Source organism: Marmota marmota, unplaced genomic scaffold (assembly GCF_001458135.2).
Source record: "Marmota marmota marmota unplaced genomic scaffold, marMar, whole genome shotgun sequence".
Lineage (NCBI taxonomy): Eukaryota > Metazoa > Chordata > Mammalia > Rodentia > Sciuridae > Marmota > Marmota marmota.
This window is the reverse complement of record NW_026000229.1, coordinates 35669890-35677340: the sequence shown is the minus strand read 5'-3', so window position 1 is coordinate 35677340 and position 7451 is coordinate 35669890.

The following is a 7451-nucleotide window of genomic DNA, read 5'->3' as shown; positions in this document are numbered from 1 at the left end:
GGTGCTGGGTTTGTTCCTTAGTGGTAGGAGTGCTTGCCTAGCATGCTTGAGGCACTGGGTTCTATCCTCAGCACCACATAAATGTAAAATAAAGATATTGTGTCCCTAAAACTAAAAAATAAATATATAAAAAAGAATTTTTGGTCTGTCCCCAGATATACATTTTTCTGTTAAGATAATTGGCAAGGTGATATATTATTCAAGATCTGGTCCTAGAATTTAGGAATCTCCTTTGATATAATATATGTAACTTAAAAAGAAAAACATGCCAGCAAACCTTCCAATATGGTCACTAATGATTCCTGTTTCCTTATGTAGTCCCTCCCATACTGAATTGGGCTAACCTATATAGCCAGTAGTGTTTTTCAGGAATTTAGTTGTGTTCATGGTGTGTGAATATCAAGGGTAGGTCCTAAAAGACAGTGTAGCTTCTGCCTTATGGTCTCTTGGATAAGTATCTTAGAGGGGAACCAACTGTCATATCATGAGTATTATGAGGACATTCGAGCAACCCCAAGGAGAGGTCTTCTGAGAACTGAACACACACCAATAATCAGCAGCAGCTTGCTATCCATATTTGTGAGCTATTCTTGGAATCTGGATCCTTTGGAATACAGACACTTTAGGCCCAGTCAAGCCTTCAGATGACTGAAAACCCAGCTGACATCTTCACAGCCACCTTGTAAGATACCCCAAGCAGAGTTACCCAGTCAATCCACTCCCAAAATCCAGACCCTCAGAATATGTGTGATAAAATAAATATTTAGGGTTCAATCCTCAGCACCAAAAATAAATAAATGTTTACTTTTGCTTTAAATACTAACTGGTCATGTAACAATAGATAACTAATACAGTAAGATTTGGGGAAATGACTGTCATAGAGGTATACAGCTTTTATAAATACTCTTGGACAACAGTCAGTAAACAATACTACAGGCCAAATCCTTGAGATCTTCTGAGACTTTGATCTCATTTAACCTGTCAGCTGCATGGTGATTTTGACTTGACAGAAATGCAATCACACCAAATATATTAAGTACCTCAAGTTTTAGTTTTAATTTTTCTGAAATGTTTGCTTCTTCTTTTTTGTATTGGAGATTGAATGCCCAGGGGCACTTTACCATTGAGTGATATTCTCAGCCCTCTTTATTTTATTTAAAGAGGGCAGTTTCTCACTAAGTTGCCACAAAGCTGGCCTCAAATTTTCATTTTTTTTTTTGGGGGGGGGGCGGTACCAGGGATGGAACTCAGGGGGGCACTCAAAAACTGAGCCACATCACCAGCCCAATTTTTGTATTTTATTTAGAGAAAGGGCCTCACCGAGTTGCATAGCACCTCGCTTTTTGCCGAGGCTGGCTTTAAACTCATGATCCTCCTGCCTCAGCCTCCCAAGCCGCTGGGATTATAGGCATGGGCCACCTTACACTGCTTGGCCTCAGATTTTCGATTCTTCTGAGCCACTGGCATTACAGGCATGTGTCAAAACACTCAGCAATAACTGCAATTTTGAGAATATGACTGATTGTCTTTAAATCGATTGAGTGTCAATTTGTGTTTAATGATGATGATTAAAATAGACTACAACATTAGGGAAGACTGAAACTGATTGTAACAAGTAAAATAAGAAAAACTAAAAGAGTTTAAATTTATAAAAGTAAGTCTAGGACTGGAGGTAGAGCTCAATGGCAGAGTGCTTGCGTAGTATGCGTGAAGCCCTGGGTTTGATCCCCAAGTACCTCCAACACGCGCACACACACATACACACAAAGTAATTATTGTTATTTTTAAATTTGATTCCCATTTTTCCCTAACTTTAATGAAACTCAGAATTATTATAACAGTAAAGTTAACAGCTAATTTTTGTGAGTTTTGTTAGAATACTGAATTCTATATATGTTTGCTTAGTCTTTTGGGTCCTTTTTGTTGCCATGTCATTTATAATATAGCCTTTTTGAATACTCACAGTTTTAAAATTAAAAAATGGTGAGATGATTCTGTGATTCCTGATATGCGCCTGTGATAGTATGAAAAAAGTTCTGGGGCTTTCAGTATGGTTCAGTGTTTAACTACTGCAAATATACTGAACAGCTTTCTGTCATTTTTCAGACTACACTGGTAGAATGACTGACAAGCTGGCTGTGCTAATAGCACACCCTAATGACCATAGTATCCCATTGCAAGCAGTGCTGAAACAATACAATTGTCTCATATTTTTAAAAAAATATTTATTTTTTAGTTGTAGTTGGACACAATACCTTTATTTTATTTATTTATTTTTATGTGGTGCTGAGGACCTCACAAATGCTAGGCAAGTGCTTTACCACAGAGTCACAACCTCAGCCCCATGGTCTCATATTTTTGTCTTATTAATCAAAGCATATTATTCATTGGATAGATATTTTTATAGTTTCTAGATCTGATAACTGATGATTATGATTTTGATAAATATTATCTTAAAATGTTTTTCTGATTGTGTTATCTGGACATAATATATTCTACAAAATAAAATATATTTATAGATAGCAGATAAAATTTTCAGAAATGTATTGGGTACCTGCATCAAGGTTATTGTATGATGTTCTGCGTCAAATTAAAGAAATACAAGATGTGGTTCTCACATATGCTATTTTCTTTTGGGGGAGGGTACCAGGATTGAACTTGGGGGCACTCAACCACTAGCCACATCCCCAGCCCTATTTTGTATTTTTATTTAGAGACTGGGTCTCACTGAGTTGCTTAGTGCCTTGCTGTGGCTGAGGCTGGCTTTAAACTTGTGATCCTCCTGTCTCAGCCTCCCGAGCCTTTGAGATTACAGGCATGCACCACCATGCCCAGCATATATGCTGTTTTTTTTTTTTTTAGTTGTAGATAGACACTATTTATTTATTTATTTATTTATTTAATGTGGTGCTGAGGATCAAACCCAGTGCTTCACAGGTGCTAGGCCATCACTCTACCACTGAGCTACAACTCCAGCCCTTACATATGCTATTTTTTTAAACAAATATTTTGAATACTTTTATGCCTAAGAATTCCTTTTTTTTTTTTTAAGAGAGAGAGAGAATTTTTTTAATATCTATTTTTTAGTTTTTCGGCGGACACAACATCTTTGTTTGTATGTGGTGCTGAGGATTGAACCCAGGCCGCACGCATGCCAGGCGAGCACACTACCACTTGAGCCACATCCCCAGCCCCTCTTACATATGCTATTTTGAATTGCAGTTTTTGTGCACATCTTTCTTCATGTAATCTATAGAGGGATCCTTTATTGTACTGCACACTCTCCATATTTTCTTCACTGTGTAAATATTTAAATATTAATTTAAACTTACTAAGAGTTTTAAAATAAGGTCTGGGAATGTAGCTCAATGGTAGAGTGCTTGCCTATCCTGCACAAGGTCCTAACTTATTAATTCATTAATGCAAAAAGTTAATGCCAGGTTGATACATGTGTGTAATCCCATTTACTTAGGAGGCTAAGGCAAAAAGATCACAAGTTTAAGGCTTACCTGGGCAACTTATCAAGACCCTGTCTCAAAATTAAAAATAGAAAGGGTTGGAGATGTGGCTCGGTGGTAGAGTGCAGCACAATTCAATCCCCAGTACCAAATAAATTAATTAAATAAGTAAATTAAATATAATAAGTATAAAAATATACATGCTCTCGCATTTTGTATTAATTTCCAAAAAAAAATGCTATAAGTACTTCTGGGTTTGCCTTTCTCTGAACATTCTGTTTTAGATTAATATATATTGCTTTTTCATATTCTTTAAATCTTACCCAGAAACATAACAAGGGGATTTAAGCAATAAAGAAAGAAAAATCCCTCAGTGTGAAGCCCTCAGAAGTTGCAGTAGCAGTATAGAATCAGGAATTGGGCTTTTGGTTTTGGGGTCCAAGGCCAAATCAGTCTGACACACTGTGTTCCAACGGAATTCCTGCTATTTCTAGCACTGCATCCTATCCAGTGTCCTGTTATGCTTCCTGTAGGTAAATCAGGTTTGCACTAGTATAGAAGATGTCTAGATCCAGCTAGAGATGAGCACTAACCTAGACTCTTGCCAGAAGGACACTGCTCTTGTCCCTTTTTTCTTAATAAATTGAAATTTAATTTTTCTTTTTTTTTTTTGTGGGGAGGGAAGGGGGGTACTGGGGGTTGAACCCAGAGGCACTCTCCCACTGAGCCACATCCTCAGACTTTTAAATTTTTTTATTTTAAGATAGGGTGTCATTAAGTTGCTTAGAACCTTATTTACTTGCTGAGGCTGATCTCAAATTTGCAATACTCCTTTAGCCTCCAGAGCCATTGTGATTACAGGTGTGGACCACAACCACTGGCAAAATTTATTTTCTTGCTTTCAGATTTTCAAGAAATCTATTGTTAGTAAAATAAATTACAATTGGAAAAATAAATGTCTAAAACCTTTATGGTTCTAGTTGAATAAATTTAGAAATAGAATGAAGTACATTTCATATACAATAAAGGTAACATCTCATTAGTTAGGACAAAGATGGACCTTTCTAAATAGTGCTTAGAGAAATAATAAATTCCTTTAAACCTGGGTGGGAGAGCCAGGCATGGTGGCACACACCTATAATCGCAGAGGCATGGAAGATAAAGGCAGGAGGTCTGCAAGTTCAAAGCCAGTCTCAGCAATTTAGTGAGGCTCTAAGCAACTTAGTGAAACCTTGTCTCAAAATTAAAAATAAAAAGGGCTAGGAATGTAGCTCAGTGGTAAAGCATCCCTGGATTCAATCCCTGGTACCAAAAACAAAACAACAACAACAAAAAATGGCTATAATAAGAGACTGTCTAATTAATTATAACTCAATATCCAATTATAATTTTAAAAGACTTAAAAATTTAACTACAAAACATTTAAAGACCTTTTCATGGAATAAAACACTACAAAGTCAAAATTACAGAGATAAAATATTTCGATTATATTTCAAAGATTAGAGAGGTAATATCTTGATGTGCTAATGTTAAGAGCTTAATATCTTAATATTAAAAACTACTTGGGCTGAGGTTGTGGCTCAGCAGTACAGCGCTTGCCTAGCATGTGCAGGGGACCCTGGGTTCCATCCTCAGCACCACATAAAAATAAAAAAAAAAAAATAAAGTTTAAAAAAAATTACTAAAAATCAAGGGATAAAAAACTTTTAAAATTAAAAAAAAAAAAAAGGCAAAAATAGCCTCAGAAAAAAAGAAAAAACACCTAGGAATAAATCTAACCAAGGAGGTGAAAGACCTCTACAATAAAAACTATAGAACATCATTAAAAGAAATTGAAGAAGACCTCAGATGGAAAGACCTCCCATGTGCAGGGATAGGCAGAATTAATATTGTTAAAATGATCATACTGGGCTGGGGATGTGGCTCAAGCGGTAGCACGCTCGCCTGGCATGCGTGCGGCCCGGGTTCGATCCTCAGCACCCCATACAAACAAAGATGTTGTGTCCGCCGAAAAACTAAAAAATAAATATTAAAAAATTCTCTCCCTCTCTCTCTCTCTCTCTCTAAAAAAAAAAAATGATCATACTACCAAAAACTATATACAGATTCAATGCAATTCCTTTCAAAATACCAATGACAGTCCACTCCAAGAAAAAGGAAACTGAATGTAGTAAAGTTGCAACACCTTGGCCATCTGCATGTATGCCTTCTCCATTCACTTGCCAACTGCCACCAGGGACCTCTGAACTGCCCTGATATTAAATACCCTTAACTGCCCATGCCCCACATGATAGAGAACAAGGACTTCAGGTTACTTCCCCCAACTTCGCCCTCTCTCAGCAAGAATGAGCTTGGAGATGTTGTTGCCCATTATTCCATAGAAATGGAATGTAGAAATTGACAGTGGGGAAAATAGTGGCCCACTTAATGCTTTGAATATATCCCTTGCTGCTCTAAAACTGACATGTTTTATCTCCTCCCTGATCTTCTCCTTCCTAATCTCAGGAAACAGGATTCCTCTGAATCACCTCTTTAAAAGACCCCTGCTTCTCTGATGAGGAGGATGTCAGTCTCTGGGACAGAAGTCCCCTGTGTTTCTCCTTTGCCATCAATAAAACTTATTTTTCCTTTTTCTACAAACAAAACAAAACAAGCAACAACAATAACAACCAATGACATTCTTCACAGAACTAGAAAAAAGAACCCTATAATTCATTTGGAAGAATAAAAGACCTAGAATAGCTAAAGCAATTCTAAAGCACACACACACAAAAAAGAATGTTTTCTCTGATATGAAGATGCTAATTCACAATTGGGGGGTGCGAGAGAAGAATAGAGGTACTTTGAATTAGAGGGGAGTGAAAGGAGAGGAGGGAGTATAGAGTGGAAGGATAGTAGAATCAATCAGACATTATTACTTTATGTACACATCTGATTATAAGACTGGTATAACACTACATCATGTACAACTACAAGAATGAGAAGTTATACTCCATTTATGTATGATGTGTCGAAATGCTTTCTACCATCATGTATAACTAATTAGAACAAAGTTTTTTTGTGTGTGTGGTGCTGGGGATTGAACCCAGGGCCTTGTGCATGCAAGGCAAGCACTCTATCAACTGAGCTATCTCCCCAGGCCCTTAATTAGAACAAATTTTTAAAAATTTTAAAATTTAAAATTAAAAGGTCTGGGGAGGTAGCTCAGTGGTATGGTATCCCTGAGTTCCATCCCAGTACTGCAAAAACAAAACAAATGAAAACAAACAAACAACAACAACAACAACAAAAGTGGGCCAAAAATCCCAACACCTTGGGAGGCTGAGCCAGGAGGGTTGCAAGTTCAAAAAGTGAGTCTGAGCAACTTAATGAGATCCTAAGCAAATCATTGAGATTTTTCTCTAAATAACATACAAAAAAGAGGCTGGGGATGTGGCTCAGTGGTTGAGTGCCCCTGAGTTCAATCCCTGGTACCCAAAAAGAAAAAAATTAAAAAGTAGGCTAAGTCCTCATGGCACATCTCTCTGACCCAACTTTCTGCTTTCCTTTTTCACCTTTAAGAATTGTTGTAATTAGTTTAGATCCACTTGAATAATCCAGAATAATCTCCCCATCTCAATGTCTGCATGCTTAATCACATCTACAAAGTCCATCTTGCCATGTACAGTAAAACATGTTTGCAGGTTCCGGGATAAGGACATAGATATTTTTTGAAGGAAGGGGACATATCGCATTTACCATACAGGGAGCTAAGAAAAACTTCCTTGAAAGAGTAGCATTTGAGTTCACACTTTTCTTGTAACTCTTAAATTGCATTCATAATAATATTCATTTAAATATTATTGCTTTGTCATTTCTGCATAAATTATTTAAATTTGTTAGGACTTGGGGATCCCTTCAAGAAATGGCTCAAAAGTTAGTAACTAACTTTGCATAAATTGAACTGTATTATTTTTGTTTTTATTATACATTGATACCAATGGTTTCATTTGT